The following is a 21,249-nucleotide window of genomic DNA, read 5'->3' on the forward strand; positions in this document are numbered from 1 at the left end:
CTGTACAAATTTGTGTCCTGCTTTTAGGCAAATAGGGGGAGGGCAGAGAGCTTCTCTCCTGTCTGCTTCAGCTCCAAGTAATCCTTATGCCAAAGTGGCATGTTTTGGGGGGGGGGGGGGAGGGGGGGCCGAGGGGGGGGCAAATCCGGCTACCCTTCACATCCCATCCAGAGGAAGGGCTCGCTTACTTAAACTCTCCCCAAACCCCCATATAATAAGCCATTCCCGACACCCTCTTACTGAGATGCCCCACGGTTCCCCGCGGCGTGTGTCCTCTCTCGTTCTGCTACAAGAAATAGACCCAACTCGGTTCACTACGGGTGTGTTCCTGGTGGTCTTTGGCTGGGTGGTGTAGACAAGTTATTACAAGGGTCCGCCAATGGACCCTCGTGGTAATTCCAAGATGGAATGAGTTTTATTCTGTTTAAAAAGCAAAGCAAAGTCTCCCCTCTTTTCGTTGGAAGACCTATAAAAGAGAATGTAAGTCACGAAATATCAGTATTTACAAACAGAACCGCTCAAAAAAGAAACTTAAAAAAGAGAGAGCCAGAGAGAAAAGGTTGTTGATCTCATGTCTTAAAAAAAAAAAACACCTCCCAGGGGTGGGGCCGGCCCAGTGGCGCAGTGGGTAAGTGCGCATGTTCCACTTCACCGGCCCAAGGTTCGCTGGTTCGGATCCCGGGTGCGGACATGGCACTGCTTGGCAAGCCATGCTGTGGTAGGCGTCCCACATATAAAGTGGAGGAAGATGGGCACGGATGTTAGCTCAGGGGCCAGTCTTCCTCAGCAAAAAGAGGGGGATTGGCAGCAGATGTTAGCTCAGGGCTACTCTTCCTCAAAAGAAAAAAACGAAAAGCAAAACTCCCAGGGCAAGACAGGTTGGTAAAAGCCTAGAGGGATAGATAGATTTGTATCTGCATCTGTATATGTGTACGTGTATACAACACACAACAGTAAGAGGATGTCAGGTGGTGGGTGTTCACTGTAAAATTGTTTCAACGTAGCTGTGTGTTTGAAAAAAAGAAAAAGAAAAGAAAAAAAGTGTCAGCGAAAATAATCCATAACCAATCTATAAATCAGAATTGGGGTGAGTTTATTATGAGCCAGATCTGAGGACTAGCTCAGCCAGGGGTCTTCCTTCCCCAAGGAAGGAAGGGCACCAAAGAATTGAGGGTGTACAGAGAGGTTATATACCCTCAAAGAGCATGTATCACATGTAGTTGTTTTACAAATGTCACGAGATTGCCCTGTTGGCACAGGGATTGATGGACACAGCAGGTAGTAGGTCTGCCTTCTGGTGGACACAGCAGGGTAGCAGATCTGTTTTCTCGAGCTGGGTGGTCACAGGGTGGGCGCAGCAACCAATTCCTAGCCTAGGGAGTGATGCTCGTCCTTAAGGAAATGCCAGTGTGGGGGAAGTTGCATCTTTATCTTAAGGCCATTTGCTCTTGTCTCTGGGACATAGCAAATGCTTAAAGCAGATATGCAATGCGTGCTCAAAGGCCACGTTAGGCCCTTTTGGAAAAATAAGGTCAGGCCGAACTAGGTTTACACCAAATGGCTTCCTCATGTACTCCAATATATCCTATTGCTTGCCATTTGTTTATCAAAGGAAAGAAAGCGATGTGGAAAAGAAAAGCCTCACAGAGCTGTTTGCGTCTTTCTGGATCTGGGCTTTTCCAGGGAAAGGAGGCTGAAGGAGGCTTCCGCCAGCTGGCGAGTTCCTGTTCCAAGGTGACAGGGCCCCGGAGCAAGGCAGGAAACGGCGCGTGTGTGGGCGGGGCATGCAAATTTAAAACGGCTGTTTTTGCCCGGGAGCTATGGGAGCAAAACAATAGAAATCGTAAAAGCCCCAAATAAGTTAAACAATCCGACAAACTATGTATGTCTGACAAGTTGTGACAATGACACACTGTCAAGTCCAGCGAAGAGTGTGGGCTTTCGTTTGAGGGTGGCTTTTCTCACCGTGACCACAAAGAGGTGTGAGAGGAAGGGTGTCGCCGGGCAGGAGTAGGGGTGGTTATCGCTTCTCGGCCTTTTGGCTAAGATCAAGTGTAGTATCTGTTCTTATCAGTTTAATATCTGATACGTCCTCTATCCGAGGACAATATATTAAATGGATTTTTGGAGCAGGGAGATGGAATAGGAGCTTGCTCCGTCCACTCCGCGCATCGACCTGGTATTGCAGTACCTCCAGGAACGGTGCACCCCCTCGGGGGAATGTACTCGTTGTCTCAAAGTCAGCGTGGTTCCTGGGGAGCGCGGTGTTCTCTCTGCGACGGTGGCAGAGAGCGCCTTGGTCGGGGCTTTATTTTCTGTGGCTCTGAGAGTAGTGTGCTGGAGAGGAAACCTAGCACGGTGCTGTGTAAGCGGGGCAGCTGCCCGCCACAGCTCAGGTGCAGCTGAACCCTACCAGCGCCAGAGAGAGAGAGAGAGACAGAGAGAGAGGAAGCGCGGGAGTATCTGTCAAGGGCCCCCTTACCCCTGTGAGTGGTAGAAGGCTGCTTGGGCGTAGGGCTGATGAGCGCGTGCGCCATAAGCCTTATCCTCCAGAAATGAGATGTGACAGACAGGAGTACAGTGAGGGGAGGCCCAAAGGGGCGCTTATGTAAGGTGACAGATAAGAACTAGCTTCTCGGTGGTGAACGTGAATCCACTCTGTACAGAGACTGATGTCTAACAATGTACACCTCAACTGTACACAGTGTTGCAAGCCAATATGATGTCAATAAAATAATTTACTTTTTAAAAAAAGTACAAGGCAGTAGTGAAAATGGCTTTTTAATTTTTTTCTATTTTTTAAGTTTAACTTTTTAAAGATTGTCACCTGAGCTAATGTCTGTTGCCAATCTTTTTTTGGTTCTCTTTCTCCCCAAAGCCCCCCAGTGCCTAGTTGTATACTTTAGTTGTGAGTCCTAGTTGTGGCATGTGGGACGCCACCTCAGCATATCTTGATGAGCGGTGCCATGTCTGCGCCCAGGAGCCGAACCAGTGAAACCCTGGGCCGCCGAGGCAGAGCGCGTGAACTTAACCACTCAGCCATGGGGCCGGTCCCCTATTTTTTAAATTTCAGTGATTTACTCTCTACGTTTTATTTTCTAGTGCTTTTGTCTCCCCCAATTTCTCGAGTTCCTTAGCAGGAAGGTTATTTGATCACGTCTTCCCTCCCTTAGTGAAGGAGGGATTCCTGATTGAGGGTTATGGGAATGACCGAACACGCGGCACGCTACACTGGAGAGATGAGATCGGCAGTGGTTTATTCCCCACGTATAGTCACAGTCTGGGCGAGGAGGACGTGGTTCACCAGGCAGGCCCACAACAAGGGCTGCTCTCTGGAACGACGTGTAAGCAGGAGCTGTGGTCAGCAGACTTTGTAGTAACAAGGGGGTGGGGGTGGGGGTGGGGGGGCGCGGGTAAACCTGGTTCCTGCAGGAGGATGTGATTGTCTTGTTTGAGGAATTCTACTTGCCGACAGGGAACAAAACTTGCTGCTCTAAAATGAGCAGGCACTGTCCGGAGCACTTTCTTCCTCTGTGGAAACTGCCTTCCCGGGTTATCATCCCCAGCTTGGCTCAGGTAAAACTCACCTTCTCTCTCTTATCTATAGAATGGTTATTGGTTATTTTGCGTCAACATCTCTTGGCATAGTGTGGCAGGATTTCAGAGAAACCCACCGGAGACCGCCCGGAATCTACTTTGAACCAGCACTTGGTACCACACAGGCCCATTGAGTCGTCGTTGTCGCCCCCTCCCCCCGCCCCCGCCCCCGCCCCCGCCTTCCCCTGCCCCACCCCTTCCCAGACTCTTCAGGTGCCCGGGGGAGTTCTGAAAACTGGTCCTCCTTATTTAAGTCGTAGGTCCTGATTTTTACCTGAGCTGTTTCAAGTCTTAAGACGAGGTGTCTTAAGGGGGCACCAGTACATATCCTAGGTAAGAGGAACCTAGGGGGAATTTCCTAGGCCGGGGAGCCTAGGGGAAACTTCAGAGTGAACGAGGAAGGCTGATCTTTTTAATTTGGCTCTAAATTGGAAAGAATTGTGTGTTTAATAGCAAAATGAGAAACTGAACTCCTTCAGCTCTGAAGAGAAGGAACACCGGCTCCTTCCAGCCGTAAGGCGTTCTCAGGCAACTGAGAACCTAGTGGGAGTGTCTGAGGTTGAGCCTCCTGACATGCAGGGGTCCTATAGGGAATTCCATCGTGATCATCCACTTTAGCTAACTGACGGCTCATCTGGGGACACACACATAAGGATTTGTCATCCAGCACTCCGGGCCCCCGCAGTAGGTTCTTTTGCTTGTTTCTTTGGTTTTGTTTGTTTGTTTGTCTTTTGGGTTTTTTTTTTTTTTTTTTTTTTTAGGAATATTAGCCCTGAGCTAATTATCTTATTGTTGTGGCAATATAGTTATTTGCATAAGTTCAATAAGAATCTCTTTGCCTTATAACAGGACACAATTGGAAACGTTGGCTATATTACCAAGGCTTTGACTGGAATGTCACATTTGAGAGAGAAATGCGTAGACTCAGAGATGACAAAACAGCGTTAAGGAACGAAGGTTGATTCTGTGGAACAAATCAGGCCACTAGGATATATTGGCCTGGTACCTTGCTTACAGGGTTCCCAACAACCTTACCAGGTGAGTAAAGAAGGTCACTTCCTGGCAGGTGCAAGAACATCAGGCTATTTTGGGCAACTTCGAAGAGAGGAATTCACCCAAATCTATAGGTATTCCAGGTGGAGTCTGATGATAGTAGACTTTCAAGTTTAAGCAGAGATTCCTTATGAAAAGTTCCACCAAAGCAGGTTCAAAATTGTCTATATGATGAATTGCTACTCTTGCTCTAATTATGTAAATAATTTGGCAGCCTTTATTCGGCTATCTTTCGTAAAAATGAGGGTGCTTTTAAGGAGAAAATTTATGTTTCTGTAGAAAATGTAATGCACATTTGTGGATAATAGACTCTTGTTCTGTTAATTGTCCTTGAAGTTTTTGTTTTCAACCTATAACCTAGACTGGATCCTGAACTGTTCTTGTTTATAATTCTAGTGACTATCTTAACAGAACGACATGATGAAAAGAACCACTACTGCATTGTATTGTATAATTGGTTTATAGATGAGTCCTATTAGACAGTCTATTATCCGGTATTATACTTTGAAGCCTCTCAAGGCCAGGAAAGAGAGACAAAGAACTTGTCATCAGACTCCACCTGGAATCAACCTTCGTTCCTTAACGCTGTTTTGTCATCTCTGAGTCTACGCATTTCTCTCTCAAATGTGACATTCCAGTCAAAGCCTTGGTAATATAGCCAACGTTTCCAATTGTGTCCTGTTATAAGGCAAAGAGATTCTTATTGAACTTATGCAAATAACTATATTGCCACAACAATAAGATAATTAGCTCAGGGCTAATATTCCTAAAAAAAAAAAAAAAAAAAACCCAAAAGACAAACAAACAAACAAAACCAAAGAAACAAGCAAAAGAACCTACTGCGGGGGCCCGGAGTGCTGGATGACAAATCCTTATGTGTGTGTCCCCAGATGAGCCGTCAGTTAGCTAAAGTGGATGATCACGATGGAATTCCCTATAGGACCCCTGCATGTCAGGAGGCTCAACCTCAGACACTCCCACTAGGTTCTCAGTTGCCTGAGAACGCCTTACGGCTGGAAGGAGCCGGTGTTCCTTCTCTTCAGAGCTGAAGGAGTTCAGTTTCTCATTTTGCTATTAAACACACAATTCTTTCCAATTTAGAGCCAAATTAAAAAGATCAGCCTTCCTCGTTCACTCTGAAGTTTCCCCTAGGCTCCCCGGCCTAGGAAATTCCCCCTAGGTTCCTCTTACCTAGGATATGTACTGGTGCCCCCTTAAGACACCTCGTCTTAAGACTTGAAACAGCTCAGGTAAAAATCAGGACCTACGACTTAAATAAGGAGGACCAGTTTTCAGAACTCCCCCGGGCACCTGAAGAGTCTGGGAAGGGGTGGGGCAGGGGAAGGCGGGGGCGGGGGCGGGGGCGGGGGGAGGGGGCGACAACGACGACTCAATGGGCCTGTGTGGTACCAAGTGCTGGTTCAAAGTAGATTCCGGGCGGTCTCCGGTGGGTTTCTCTGAAATCCTGCCACACTATGCCAAGAGATGTTGACGCAAAATAACCAATAACCATTCTATAGATAAGAGAGAGAAGGTGAGTTTTACCTGAGCCAAGCTGGGGATGATAACCCGGGAAGGCAGTTTCCACAGAGGAAGAAAGTGCTCCGGACAGTGCCTGCTCATTTTAGAGCAGCAAGTTTTGTTCCCTGTCGGCAAGTAGAATTCCTCAAACAAGACAATCACATCCTCCTGCAGGAACCAGGTTTACCCGCGCCCCCCCACCCCCACCCCCACCCCCTTGTTACTACAAAGTCTGCTGACCACAGCTCCTGCTTACACGTCGTTCCAGAGAGCAGCCCTTGTTGTGGGCCTGCCTGGTGAACCACGTCCTCCTCGCCCAGACTGTGACTATACGTGGGGAATAAACCACTGCCGATCTCATCTCTCCAGTGTAGCGTGCCGCGTGTTCGGTCATTCCCATAACCCTCAATCAGGAATCCCTCCTTCACTAAGGGAGGGAAGACGTGATCAAATAACCTTCCTGCTAAGGAACTCGAGAAATTGGGGGAGACAAAAGCACTAGAAAATAAAACGTAGAGAGTAAATCACTGAAATTTAAAAAATAGGGGACCGGCCCCATGGCTGAGTGGTTAAGTTCACGCGCTCTGCCTCGGCGGCCCAGGGTTTCACTGGTTCGGCTCCTGGGCGCAGACATGGCACCGCTCATCAAGATATGCTGAGGTGGCGTCCCACATGCCACAACTAGGACTCACAACTAAAGTATACAACTAGGCACTGGGGGGCTTTGGGGAGAAAGAGAACCAAAAAAAGATTGGCAACAGACATTAGCTCAGGTGACAATCTTTAAAAAGTTAAACTTAAAAAATAGAAAAAAATTAAAAAGCCATTTTCACTACTGCCTTGTACTTTTTTTAAAAAGTAAATTATTTTATTGACATCATATTGGCTTGCAACACTGTGTACAGTTGAGGTGTACATTGTTAGACATCAGTCTCTGTACAGAGTGGATTCACGTTCACCACCGAGAAGCTAGTTCTTATCTGTCACCTTACATAAGCGCCCCTTTGGGCCTCCCCTCACTGTACTCCTGTCTGTCACATCTCATTTCTGGAGGATAAGGCTTATGGCGCACGCGCTCATCAGCCCTACGCCCAAGCAGCCTTCTACCACTCACAGGGGTAAGGGGGCCCTTGACAGATACTCCCGCGCTTCCTCTCTCTCTGTCTCTCTCTCTCTCTCTGGCGCTGGTAGGGTTCAGCTGCACCTGAGCTGTGGCGGGCAGCTGCCCCGCTTACACAGCACCGTGCTAGGTTTCCTCTCCAGCACACTACTCTCAGAGCCACAGAAAATAAAGCCCCGACCAAGGCGCTCTCTGCCACCGTCGCAGAGAGAACACCGCGCTCCCCAGGAACCACGCTGACTTTGAGACAACGAGTACATTCCCCCGAGGGGGTGCACCGTTCCTGGAGGTACTGCAATACCAGGTCGATGCGCGGAGTGGACGGAGCAAGCTCCTATTCCATCTCCCTGCTCCAAAAATCCATTTAATATATTGTCCTCGGATAGAGGACGTATCAGATATTAAACTGATAAGAACAGATACTACACTTGATCTTAGCCAAAAGGCCGAGAAGCGATAACCACCCCTACTCCTGCCCGGCGACACCCTTCCTCTCACACCTCTTTGTGGTCACGGTGAGAAAGGCCACCCTCAAACGAAAGCCCACACTCTTCGCTGGACTTGACAGTGTGTCATTGTCACAACTTGTCAGACATACATAGTTTGTCGGATTGTTTAACTTATTTGGGGCTTTTACGATTTCTATTGTTTTGCTCCCATAGCTCCCGGGCAAAAACAGCCGTTTTAAATTTGCATGCCCCGCCCACACACGCGCCGTTTCCTGCCTTGCTCCGGGGCCCTGTCACCTTGGAACAGGAACTCGCCAGCTGGCGGAAGCCTCCTTCAGCCTCCTTTCCCTGGAAAAGCCCAGATCCAGAAAGACGCAAACAGCTCTGTGAGGCTTTTCTTTTCCACATCGCTTTCTTTCCTTTGATAAACAAATGGCAAGCAATAGGATATATTGGAGTACATGAGGAAGCCATTTGGTGTAAACCTAGTTCGGCCTGACCTTATTTTTCCAAAAGGGCCTAACGTGGCCTTTGAGCACGCATTGCATATCTGCTTTAAGCATTTGCTATGTCCCAGAGACAAGAGCAAATGGCCTTAAGATAAAGATGCAACTTCCCCCACACTGGCATTTCCTTAAGGACGAGCATCACTCCCTAGGCTAGGAATTGGTTGCTGCGCCCACCCTGTGACCACCCAGCTCGAGAAAACAGATCTGCTACCCTGCTGTGTCCACCAGAAGGCAGACCTACTACCTGCTGTGTCCATCAATCCCTGTGCCAACAGGGCAATCTCGTGACATTTGTAAAACAACTACATGTGATACATGCTCTTTGAGGGTATATAACCTCTCTGTACACCCTCAATTCTTTGGTGCCCTTCCTTCCTTGGGGAAGGAAGACCCCTGGCTGAGCTAGTCCTCAGATCTGGCTCATAATAAACTCACCCCAATTCTGATTTATAGATTGGTTATGGATTATTTTCGCTGACACTTTTTTTCTTTTCTTTTTCTTTTTTTCAAACACACAGCTACGTTGAAACAATTTTACAGTGAACACCCACCACCTGACATCCTCTTACTGTTGTGTGTTGTATACACGTACACATATACAGATGCAGATACAAATCTATCTATCCCTCTAGGCTTTTACCAACCTGTCTTGCCCTGGGAGTTTTGCTTTTCGTTTTTTTCTTTTGAGGAAGAGTAGCCCTGAGCTAACATCTGCTGCCAATCCCCCTCTTTTTGCTGAGGAAGACTGGCCCCTGAGCTAACATCCGTGCCCATCTTCCTCCACTTTATATGTGGGACGCCTACCACAGCATGGCTTGCCAAGCAGTGCCATGTCCGCACCCGGGATCCGAACCAGCGAACCTTGGGCCGGTGAAGTGGAACATGCGCACTTACCCACTGCGCCACTGGGCCGGCCCCACCCCTGGGAGGTGTTTTTTTTTTTTTTTAAGACATGAGATCAACAACCTTTTCTCTCTGGCTCTCTCTTTTTTAAGTTTCTTTTTTGAGCGGTTCTGTTTGTAAATACCGATATTTCGTGACTTACATTCTCTTTTATAGGTCTTCCAACGAAAAGAGGGGAGACTTTGCTTTGCTTTTTAAACAGAATAAAACTCATTCCATCTTGGAATTACCACGAGGGTCCATTGGCGGACCCTTGTAATAACTTGTCTACACCACCCAGCCAAAGACCACCAGGAACACACCCGTAGTGAACCGAGTTGGGTCTATTTCTTGTAGCAGAACGAGAGAGGACACACGCCGCGGGGAACCGTGGGGCATCTCAGTAAGAGGGTGTCGGGAATGGCTTATTATATGGGGGTTTGGGGAGAGTTTAAGTAAGCGAGCCCTTCCTCTGGATGGGATGTGAAGGGTAGCCGGATTTGCCCCCCCCCTCCGCCCCCCTCCCCCCCCCAAAACATGCCACTTTGGCATAAGGATTACTTGGAGCTGAAGCAGACAGGAGAGAAGCTCTCTGCCCTCCCCCTATTTGCCTAAAAGCAGGACACAAATTTGTACAGAAGTTAATCACCGACAACTCTAGACCCTTATCAGCCCAGAGACTGGCACCAGAGGGCTCTGCACAACAAACGTTGGTGACTAGCCCTTATCTTCCATCATTCCCCACATATTTACCTTTCCACGGTTTGCCACCCCAGAAACTCAAAGTCCTTTCCCTTTGTCTTGTCACTTGTCTGGAAACTTACTGGGTTTTTTTGTTTCTTTGTTTCTTTTGTTTTAAGAGGCTGTGTTAACCCAAATGAGCAGCTTGACGAGGCAAAGATAAGTTTTAAAGAAAAGAGAAGCTTTATTAAACGTTTGCAAACCAGGGAAGTATGCCTCAACTCGCAAGTTGATAGGTGAGCACCCCCCGCCTCCCACTCCCCCGGTCTCGGGGTGGCCAGGTTGGAAAGGCAAAAATGTGCAGAGTATGCAACGTTAGGGCTGAGTCCCGCTCTGATCGGCCACCCTTTCCAGCTACAGTTTGTCTTGTGCCCGGGGCTTTCTAAGTGTTCTAACTGCAGGGAAAAACGACCGCATCGTTCTCCGGCCATCCTGGTGACAGTGGAGGTTAAAATGTAATCTTTTATTTCTGCCCATAGTTCAGCCTTGAGGGGGTCACGCTGACTCTGGCCTCGTTCTTATCTCTTTCTTTTGTCATTTCCCCCTCTTAATCGTAGGTTTGCCAGGGCGACACCTTTGATCAATTTGGGGAGTATTCAGGTCCCTTGATGCCCAAGTGCCCCCTCGGCTGTTTGGGCCCCATCCAGTCCCGTGTAGGAGGCATCAGAGTGCAGCATGGGCTGAACGTAGGTGGTGGCTTGAGTCAGCATCATGTGGCTTGCCAGTGGCAGGGTGGCGTCCAGACACCGCTGTGCAATCCTCAGTCAGGTGAGGGAGGCTGTCAGCAAGTTGCTCTCTTAGCAGCAGGCCTCCTGTTGTTCTGCAAAACAAGCCCAGAAACTTTGGTTACTTTGTTTCCCACGTCAGCCTTGTGGGTAACAGGCATGGTTTCACCCTAATCCAGGGAAAATTTTAACTCTGTCATTCTCGGTTTCAACCCCCACTGTCTTATGCTCACTCCTCAATCTTGCGGAATGGGAGCGAAGACCGTGCCAGCTACTTCCTGCTGTGCAAGGGCAAAGATCAGGGTCAGAGAAATGAAATCCTTTTACCTTTACTTTAAAATATTTTGGGTTGCTAGGTGGGGAGAGCGGGGAATGCTCTGCATGACTAATATTTTGGTGCCCTGATCAAGGGCTTTGGAACAACACTTAAGTTCATATTTTATAATTACATAGACGACCACGCATCTTAGACGGCCCAAATTTAATTTTTTTCTTCGAGGAAGATTAGCGCTAACTGCTGCCAATCCTCCTCTTTTTGCTGAGGAAGACTGGCCCTGAGCTAACATCCGTGCCCGTCTTCCTCTCCTTTATATGTGGGACGCCTACCACAGCATGGCTTGCCAAGCGGTGCCATGTCTGCACCCGGGATCCGAACCGGCGAACCCCGGGCCACTGAAGCGGAACGTGCAAACTTAACCGCTGTGCCACCGGGCCAGCCCACAGCCCAAATTTTAGTATCCCCTCCATAATGGATCTCAATCCTTGGGGAATCCAAGAGAAGAGGCCTGTAAACCAATCAAGGTTGGGCCTGGAAACTCAAGTGAAATCTGACGAACAAAAGAAAAACAAGGTTAATGGTTGGAGCCAATTACAAGTTAATTTCTCAGCCCAGGGGATGGCCAGTCAAAAAGATTTCCAGATGACAGGGTTGAAACAGCCTTTGCATTTTGCAATGTCTCTGATGATGTCATTGGGTGTTCAGATAAAGCTTTTAAATGGCCTATACAGCAACAGACATGAAGAGTCTCTAAACATGGGCCATCGTGGTGATCTCTCTTAAGTTTACACCAAGCCGTCCAGTTTCAGTTTTCAGGGCCTCGGGAAAAAAGGGTGGCTTCAGTTTTTAATGACTTCAAGTGAAAAGGATGGAAAAAACGGAAAACGTTAGTTTGATGTGTATCAGATATTTGAGGAAACTAGAAGGATTCAGGATCCAGTCCAGTTTACAGGCAGGAAACAAAAAGCTCAAGACAATTAACAGAGCTAGAATCTATTATCCACAAATGTGTGTTATAGTTTTTACCGGAACATAATTTTTCTGTCTAAAATCGCCCTCTTTTTTTTACCAAAGATAGTGACATTAAGACTCATTGGTTTGCAAAATAAGTCTAGTTTTAATAAACTTGGCCCAATTATTCACACAAGTACAGCAAGAATAGCAATGGATCATATGGGCTCTTTTTTTTTTGAGGAAGATCAGCCCTGAGCTAACATCCGCTGCCAATCCTCCTCTTTCTTGCTGAGGAACACTGGCCCTGAGCTAACATCCGTGCCCATCTTCCTCCACTTTATATGTGGGACGCCTGCCACAGCATGGCTTGCCAAGCGGTGCCATGTCTGCACCCGGGATCCGAACCGGCGAACCCCGGGCCACTGAAGCGGAACGTGCGAACTTAACCGCTGTGCCACCGGGCCGGCCCTAATACGGGCTCTTTTAAATCTGCTTTGCTGGAACCTTTCATAAGGAATCTCAGATTGAACTTTAAAAGCCTCTCGAGGCCAGGAAAGCCAAGTCAAGGACTTGTCATTAGACCTCACCTGCAATGCCTACACGTTTGGGTGAAGCCCTCTCTTTTCGAGGTCCCCCAAATAGCCTGAGGTTCCTGCACCTGCCAGGGAAGTGACCTTCTTTACTCACCTGGTAAGGTTGCTGGGAACCCTATAAGCAAGGTACCAGGCCAATATTTCCAAGTGGCTTTATTTGTTCCATAAAGTCAATCCTTGTTCCTTAAAGCTGTTTGGTCATATCCGAGTCTATGCATGTTTTGGGGGTTTCTTGTTTGTTTGTTTAACATGACATTCCAGTCAAAGCCTTGGTAATATAACCAGTGTTTCCAGCCGTGTCCTGCTATCAGGAGAACAGATTCTATTCGAACTTATGCAAACAATCATATTGCCATGAAAAATAAGAACACTCACTTATCAAGAGTTTCCAAATTCTGGAGGGATCAGGTAGGGAGAAAAAGATCAACGCTTCAATTCTGCTTACAAATTGCTATAAGTCATATTTAGCTTAAGAGAAAAGATTTCTTTAAATCTGGAAAAGCAAAACATTAGAACGTCTTCCTCAATTCACATAGTCCCATGCAGTTTAAGATTTCTTCTGCTTGAATCCAGTTTTTCCATTAACTTTCTTAACTTTGCCTGATGATTGAGGATGATAGGAGCCAAGAAGTTTAAAAGTCCAAGAAGTTTAAAGGATTTTCATTAAAGCTTGCACGGTTTGCTCAGTGACGCAGGTGCCTTGATCACTGGAGACTGTGGAAGGCATGCCCCAAGTTGGAAATACAATTATCTTTAATTTTTTATTTTTTGCTGAGGAAGATTAGCCCTGAGCTAACACCTGTGCTGCCTCGGTCTTGGGGTGGCCAGGTTTTAAAGGTAAAAGGTGCAGAGTACGCAAGGTTAAGGCTGAGTCCAGTTCTGATTGGTCACCCTTTCCAGCTACAGTTTATCTTGTGTCCGGGGCTTTCTAAATGTTCTAACTGCAGGGAAATACTACCGAGTTGTTCTCCGGCCATCTGGTGACAGTGAAGGTTAAAATGTAGTTTTTTATTTTTGCCCATAGTTCAGCCTTGAGGCGGTCATGGTAATCATCACGTCGACTCTGGCCTCGTTCTTTTCTCTTTCTTTTATCAGCTATATAAGCCCAAGTTCTACCCACCCCTTTGAGTTACTCATCCCTGAGTTGCTCCCACGTATATATGAGATACACATGCTAATAAACTTCTGTTTATTTTTCTCTCATTGATCTGTCTTTTGTTACAAAGCCCTAACCGTGGAGAACATAGAAGGGTAGAAGGGGAAAGACTTTTTTCCTCCCCTACAGATGTTCTCAGGAAGTTGGGGGTAATTCTGTGACTGGGTAGCTGAATAAATCTTACCCAGAAGGAGGGAAGAATAGGGCCATAGCCAAAGCTGTAACTGGTAACGTAGCAGCAGTTACCCATATTAGAGCATCGAGGATGGGGGGGGGGGGCGGTGTTTGGTGAATTTTCTCATTTGGACACTATATTCTTCTTCTTTGTCTGAGTTCGGACGTGACTACGGAGTGGTCTTATTTCTGCCTTGATCCATCACGGTCACATAGCGGCCTTGTCTGACGGTGACGTTCTGTGAGATCGTTTACATTCACCGGGAGACCACCACGGCCTAGCTGTGGGTGGCAGGCCAGCTTCCGGGGCTGCTTTTGTCTCTCACAAAATCTAAGATGCATCACAGGATCTTAGCGATCTTAGTTTCCCTCTCTCTTGAAAAAATTTACTGTTTCATCATCCTAGGAATATTTTTTTTCTGCAGCTATTCACCAACCCCCAACTATGACGGAAAAGTCTACAAGACTAACGAAATGGAGGAATGAAGGAGTCCCTTACAGGATTGATGCAACAGTGGAGCGAGTCGTCCCTATGGCGTGATCCTTCAGTTTTCTTCTTGTGTCGCTAAGAAAAGGTATCGATCAAATCCTCTTTCAGGAAGGTAAACAAGCAGATGGGAGACAGCTCTTTGTAGTCTGATTTTTGCTTTCTCTGAACACAGCCGAGAATTCGGAAATCTGCCCCACCCCCGGCCATAATGGCAAAGGAAAGAAAACTGACAGAGGAGCGTGTTTCTAGCAGATGAATTATTAGACTATTAGACGAATCAGAAGATGAAAGCAAAGGACTGGACTCTAATGAGGGTGGTGACGGGGATTATATATAAGTGAAATCTCAGGCTGCACGTCTTCAAATGGCAATATCCTAGATGAATTTTCCCAAAGTCCAGAATTTGCAATTCGACAAAATTATGAGCGACCAAGGGTTTAAAAAATTTCTTCGAGGATTGTGTTTTGACCATGTAAGTGCCAGAAGAACCAGAAGTAGGGATAAGCTAGAACCTATCAGTGATGCATTTGCAATCGGGAAGCAGTATTTCACGGGGCTGGGCCTGACGGTCCATGAGCAGTTCATGGCATTTGGAGGATGTCGCCGGATTCACGTATTTAGACCTTCAAAACCTGGAAAATATGAGGGGAAGATGTGGGTTTGCTATGTTTAAATTCTTATGTCAATTTTCAACAAAGTCGTTTCCCACTATCCGTTATTTTTACTTCTATAAGTCATTCACAAAAAGACACAAATATAAAAATAGGCCCTTCTTGGGGCTGGCCCGGTGGCCGAGTGGTTAAGTTCTCGCGCTCCGCTGCAGGCGGCCCAGTGTTTCGTTTGTTCGAATCCTGGGCGCGGACAGGGCACTGCTCATCACACCACGCTGAGGCAGCGTCCCACATGCCACAACTAGAAGGACCCACAACGAAGAATATACAACTATGTACCAGGGGGCTTTGGGGAGAAAAAGGAAAAAGATAAAAATCTTAAAAAAAAAAAAAAAAAAAGAGAGAAAGGAAAAAAGGCGCGTCTTGCATAAGGGCCCATGGGATCCCGGATAGCAAATGTTGATGTCCTTGTCAGTACCCCCCGCTCCCCGCGCATACCGAGAGTTAAGGTGAGCCGGCTCCACCCGGTTGTATGTTTTGGGGCCAGCGACGTTCAGTGGCACAGGTGCAGCCCAGGGTAGTTAGAGAGGTGGAGGTTGGCCACGTGAGTATGACAGAGCAGGGACGTGGCAAGGGAGCTGAGGGTACGTGCAAGGAAATTCATCTGGGTCAACGGGGATGCAGGGACATTGGGGGTGGGGGGTGGGGGAGAAGGGACAGTGAAAGGTGGCAGGTACCAAAGGGTAGCAGAGGGAGGTCGAAGAGGGTGACTGGAGAGTGCGATGCTGGAAGTGGACGGGGTTATAGCCGTTGGTAATGACAAGATCGCGGGTCGGGCCAGGAGAATGAGTGGCTCGGGTAGAGGCGAGGGCAAGGAACTGAGAGGCCAGGGCTTCGGCAGGATCATCTGCGCGCCTTTGAGAACACCGAGAATGACGACAGGAGTGTGTTGGGGAGAGACAGGGAACCAGGAGCTAAAATCTCCAGGGGAGTGACCGGCGGCTGGACAGACGACAGGAACACGGAGAGGCAGTGGAGGGTATATTCTGGTGGTGTGCGACTCAACGCTTGTCTGGGGGGCAGTGAGGGAAGAGGAGGGTGGTCTCTAAGGGACGTGAAGCAAAGCCCAGTGGAATGAGGGGTGGAGAGAGCAAACAGCCACCGGGTGAGCAGGCTCCAGGAACGCATGTCCTCAGGGGAAGGTTAGAGCAAGCAGCGAAGGGAGACTGAGAATTGGGGGTGGTTGTGGGGGTGGGGTGCGTGGCGGGGTGGACGACAGCGAGAAGCACAAGGTTTCAGGAACGGGAGCGGGGTTGGAGAAGAGGTCCGAAAGGACGCAGAGAGCCTAATGGGGTAAGAGACTGGAAACGGGGAAGAGCTGGGAGGCTCAGGCTTCTTGTGACAGACGGGCATAGGGGGTCCTCTCGGAGAGCAGGACTGCAGCGGCCGACCACGAAAGGTGTACGCACCTCCTGACAGGCGGGCTTGAACGGCGAGGGGCGCGGAGCCTCCGAGCCAGCTGCAGCCTTGGCCCTGCCAGTCACTCAAGTGTGTTCCCCGGAGACACCGCCTCCCCCCGTCGGAGGATACCGATGTCCGGATTTGGGGTTGCGGCGATTACAGGAGCTCACGCAATTTCAGTCTCTCGGCCGCCAACGACACCCAGTACGAATGGGTACCGGAGACACTCGCCCGTTACTTGGTTAAAGAACGCGAGAGCCAAGAGCAGCCAAACCGCAGCCTGGGAAAAGCGAGCGCCGGCGGAGGCAGCGTGATCTACTCACCGGCCCCGGACGCAGCGTCGCAAAGAAACGCGAAATCTCGCGGGAACGACGAGGAAAAACAGAAGCGCGGAAGGACGCAGGCCGTTTACACAAGTAGCAGAAAGCAAAGGGAAAAAAATCTACACGTGCAAACGAAATAAAAGCCAGCGTGGGAAAAAGAAGTGAGAACCGGGAGGCTACAGTCTATACTTAGTACACGAATAATAGGGAGAGAAAGTGCACCGTTCCTGGAGGTACTGCAATACCAGGTCGATGCGCGGAGTGGACGGAGCAAGCTCCTATTCCATCTCCCTGCTCCAAAAATGCATTTAATATATTGTCCTCGGATAGAGGACGTATCAGATATTAAACTGATAAGAACAGATACTACACTTGATCTTAGCCAAAAGGCCGAGAAGCGATGCCCGTAGCCCGTCCCCTCGCCGTCGCCGCCCGCCTAGCACGCACCTTCAGCTCACGGCGAGTCGCCGCCCGCTCAGTCCGGGTCTCCCTTCCTTTGCTCCTTTGACAGCACCGTGGGAATCGCTAGGCAGTCGGCTCTTGTGCAGATTTTTCATTCTCTACAGTTTTAACGGGAAATTCTGGATCCCTGGTTGCTCCGTCGTTCTCGCGCTGAACAGCCGCTTCTAATCTGCATGCCCCGCCTTTTGCCCGCCGAGGAGACGCGGCTACCGCGGGCCGACTCCACCCTCCGGACCGCCTGTGCGCGCGGGGAGCCCAAGCCCGGCTGGCGCGTCCCCGGGGCGCAAAGACCGGAGAGGAGGGGCGGCTGCGGGGAAGGAAGACCGCGAAGCAAGAGCTGGCACGGCGAACTTGGTTTAGTCCGCTGCCCACCTCCCCACCTCTCCACCTCCCCGCACGTACTGCACCCCCAACAACCGTTCAGTGAATGAGATCTTGCCTCCGACTCGCTCAGCCAGTGCCCGGGCTCTTCAGCCACCGCCACCCCCACCCCCACTCCTCCCTACTCAGGACCTCTCTGCTCGCGTCCCTGTTCTTTGAGCCGTCTTCTGCTCGACTCCCCGGGTGGTTTCTTCTCCTTCCTTCCTTCCTTCCCTCTTTCCTTTTTTGAGGAAGATTGGCCCTGAGCTAACATCTGTTGCCAATCTTCCTCTTTTTGCTTGAGGAAGATTGTCGCTGAGCTAACATCTATGCAGTCTTTCTCTATTTTATGTGGGACGCCACCACAGCACGGCTTGGCGAGCAGTGCTAGGTCCACGCCCGGGATCCGAACCCGTGAACCCCGGGCCGCCAAAGCCGAGCACGCGAACTTGACCACTGCGCCGCGGGGCGGGCCCCTCCCCGGGTGGTTTCGTCCTGAGAATGGGACGTCCTGGATTACGTTCCTTGGAATGGGTGGGGGCCAGCGGGAGGGTTCGCTCTTACAGGTGGAAATGGTCCCTGGGCGCAGTTTTGGCCGGCAGTTCCCTAATCAGGGGTAAGATTGAGCGTCCTCTCCCGTGCTGGAGGGACGCGTTTACTTTCCTTCTGTGGACTCCCTGTTGCGGGGCTTTGCCGGCTCATCCGTCGGTCGGTCGGTCGGGCTCCATCAGAAGGGCTTGGAGCCACAATTTACGCATTAAGGGGGCCGGCCCTTTGTAGGTCATGTAAGAAGCGGTGAATATTTTCTCCCATCGGACATCTGGCTGTTGGCTTTACTTAAGGTGATGATTCCATTTGCTTAAGGTTCCATCGAAAGTTGTGTGGGTTTTTTTTATATCATCATATTTGTCAACTTTTAAAAAGTCGCTTTCAGATTTTGAGTCACAGTTAGAGAGGACTTCACCCATGAGGTTATAAAATGATGTCCTAAGTCTTCCTCTGGGTCGTTTTCTTCCTCTTTCTGAACTTCGAAGTCTTCGAGCCGGTCGGTATTTACTCTGGAGTACAGTGTAAATGAGTGAATTTCCCCTGCACCCATTTGACTTGCCACCTTTCGTCCTAAACTGTGTCGCACACACATTTCTGTAAGACTCCTTTAAAAAGTAGCAGGACACACTGACCTAACCACCTCTGATTCGGGGAGTCCACCCGCGGACTGACCCATCCCCTCCAGGCAGATGACAGCTGCGCACCCATCAGACAGAGCCCGACACTGAGAGGTGACTGGGCTCCGATCCCTGCCCCCTGGGCGTTCGCGGTCAAGTGGGGGGCGCGGGTAGGGTTAACAATTCTCTCGGGAGAAGGGATGCGTGCCGGTTCCGGAAGGGACAGGCACCACGGAGTGGACGGACCCTCCCACCAAACAGGAGGCCGAGTGATAAAGCTCCTGTCTCTACCCTGGGGAAACGGATTTGCTCAGGAAGACACAGCTACGAGTGTCTGAGCTGGGGTCCGGGGTCTGACCCCACCAGACTCTGGGCCTCCTGCCATCACCACCGGTTTCAACCTAACGAACGGTCATCGATCACCTGTGACTTGACCCTTGACCCGCCAGGGCCTGCGCTTGGTCCTGGAAGTAGAGATGGGCCAGACGCCGTTCCTGACTCCGAGGACCGGCCGGCCCAGGACCGGGACTACGACGCTTGCCCCAATGGCCAGAACTCGAGGTTCGATGAGGAGGCGGGGACCGTGACAGATGAACACGTGGTTGTGGCTCCCACCCTGGTCGTGACCCCCTTGAGGCCCGAGGCCTCTCCCGTTTGGCTCTGTGTCTCTCCCTACAGGCGGGAGCATGCGACACACCCCCAATAAATGAGAAGGTGGGACGGATCAGGAAGCCAGCTGGATCTGGAAGGCCTTCCTGACATCCGAGAGGGCTCATAGGACAAGTCAGAATTACCAACGGGGGGGGGGGCGGGGGGGGTGCATGTTGACATGAGGTGGGAAGCTGGGCACTGGAGCCTGAGGCAAGAGCGTGGGCAAATGAGGGGACCGGTGCGCACCCCGCCGGCCTGCCCAGCCACCTCGAGGTTATGATCTGGGCCTCTCGGAACTGCCTCAGGGAAAGCTTGCTTCTCGTGGGCTCTTTCCTACCGTAATCGACCCCCCACCCCCAGGTCGGTCCCCTCGCAGACTCATTCACATCCCAGACTAGGCCAGCTGGTTCAGCCTCTCACGGGAGCCCACACCCCCGCCTCGCCCCACCCTGGCTCTGGCTGGAGCCCTCCTTAAATGAGACCGAGGCCGTTCAGTTGGGGAACCATCGTCTGCAGATGCCAAGAGGCTGCTGGCTGGCCATCAGACTCTGATCCCACGGACGTTTGTTGACTGTCTGCTGTGGAAGGTGGGGTCACGAAGGTCCCCTTTCATCTGTACGGTGCCCGTGGAAGGCGGCTTTCCACGCCCATTTCATGGAGCAGAAAGCAGCGAGCACTAGTCTGACTTCGTTTTGATGTTTGAGGGCCGCCAGCTTTCGAGCCCCGCCACTCCCTCTGCCCCTCCCGCCCTGCGCCCGGCCGGGCAAGCTGATGTGAAAGCCTTACCCCGGGTCCTCCGTCCGCTCCCCACCATAAAAACACCAGCCCAGTCTCCTTTCCTTGGGTTCCAAATCTGCCTGGGAGCCACCCGGCTCTCCCCGGAAAGCCTCATCGTGTGAGTTATAAACCTTTTCATACCCTCTTGGTTCGTGTGTGGTGTCATCTGTCTCAACATCCAAAACAAATTCGGTGGTGGGGGGCGGGAGGAGGTGCATCCGGTCCCGCAGAGGGCAACTCAATACAGAAGCTACGGGACTGGCTCTCAACATATTCCCACACGGGTCCCAAGGCCTCCCCGTGTGGACTGAACTAGAGAGTCTGGGGGAAGGTGAATTAAAGGAGCTTCTTCGGTAACCAAAGCGAGGAGGTCGAAGCCTAGGAAACGGTCCACCAGAGGACTCTGAGGTCTCCAGGTCTGAGCGCAGTTCACACGCCTGTTAACAAAGCAGGGTAGGTGCAGGAACGGGCCTACACATCTGATAGTCATCTTGCAAGGACAACGAGAACTTTCTGGTGATACGTGACACGGGGCCTGTAAGGTCAGTGCTATCTATGCGTGGGCAGGGGGCAAGGACCAGGGTCCTCACTCTTTCCCTCAGTCTCTGGGAACCGCAGCCGGGCAACGTGAGAGGGAGGTACCCGCCATCTCTTCCACTGCTGATGCATCCCGCTGGCGTCTTCAGTCACGGGGGGAGGGGCTGCAAGGTCGTCTAGACACAGGCTTGCCAGGCCTGCACGGCTGCCTCACAGGACAGCTTGGCTTTCCGGCCTACTGACTTTAAGCCTCTGCAGCTCGCTGGCTAGATTCGCCCGTCAGACCAGGGAGAGGGGTCCCCGTTTCCTTCACACCTGCTTGGGCCGGGTGGTCCTCTGCCTGTGACAGAACCAGGGAATTCACTATGGCCTCGTTCCCACACCGCTTGCCAAGCGCCTCCGGTGTGTTAAACGCGAAGCCGGCCTGGGACTGTCGGAAACCCACTCGTGACTGGCTTTGCAGGAGCGCGCCGAACGCTTTCACCGTCGTGGAAAATCCGTTGTTTCGCAGGAAGCTGACCGGCAGAGTCTTCACCGGAGGCTCCAAGGAGTGCTTCCCGGAGGCACACCGTGCGCCGGAAACCCTCGGGCCCCCACGCCAGAGATCCCAATCCCGTTGCCGTATGGTGGTGCTGGGACGGCGTCTGATTTCGTCGAGCC

At 50.5% G+C, this 21,249-nt stretch overlaps 2 long non-coding RNA genes and 3 other non-coding genes across 6 annotated transcripts; 2 read left to right on the top strand and 3 right to left on the bottom strand.

Moving 5' to 3' along the window:
• Positions 1 to 2,022: 2,022 nt before the first annotated feature.
• LOC111775802 (U2 spliceosomal RNA) lies at positions 2,023 to 2,213 on the top strand. The gene has a single exon (XR_002811783.1). It is a non-coding gene; the product is annotated as a U2 spliceosomal RNA (small nuclear RNA).
• Positions 2,214 to 7,558: 5,345 nt separating this feature from the next.
• Positions 7,559 to 7,749, bottom strand: LOC111775803 (U2 spliceosomal RNA). Its single transcript, XR_002811784.1, has one exon. It is a non-coding gene; the product is annotated as a U2 spliceosomal RNA (small nuclear RNA).
• Positions 7,750 to 8,022: 273 nt separating this feature from the next.
• On the top strand, positions 8,023 to 10,108 carry LOC138916233 (uncharacterized). Its single transcript, XR_011423195.1, has 3 exons — positions 8,023 to 8,126; positions 9,309 to 9,534; positions 9,992 to 10,108. It is a non-coding gene; the product is annotated as an uncharacterized lncRNA (long non-coding RNA).
• LOC111775630 (uncharacterized) lies at positions 10,033 to 17,476 on the bottom strand. Of its 2 annotated transcripts, none has more exons than XR_002811429.2 (3): positions 17,084 to 17,476; positions 12,516 to 14,873; positions 10,033 to 10,692 (listed from the first exon to the last, which is right to left on the bottom strand). It is a non-coding gene; the product is annotated as an uncharacterized lncRNA (long non-coding RNA). The 2 variants fall into 2 exon arrangements; XR_011423192.1 differs by lacking the exon at positions 17,084 to 17,476 and adding an exon at positions 16,322 to 17,038.
• On the bottom strand, positions 16,848 to 17,038 carry LOC111775809 (U2 spliceosomal RNA). Its single transcript, XR_002811790.2, has one exon. It is a non-coding gene; the product is annotated as a U2 spliceosomal RNA (small nuclear RNA).
• Positions 17,477 to 21,249: the final 3,773 nt, after the last annotated feature.

This window comes from Equus caballus, chromosome 11 (genome assembly GCF_041296265.1).
Source record: "Equus caballus isolate H_3958 breed thoroughbred chromosome 11, TB-T2T, whole genome shotgun sequence".
NCBI lineage: Eukaryota > Metazoa > Chordata > Mammalia > Perissodactyla > Equidae > Equus > Equus caballus.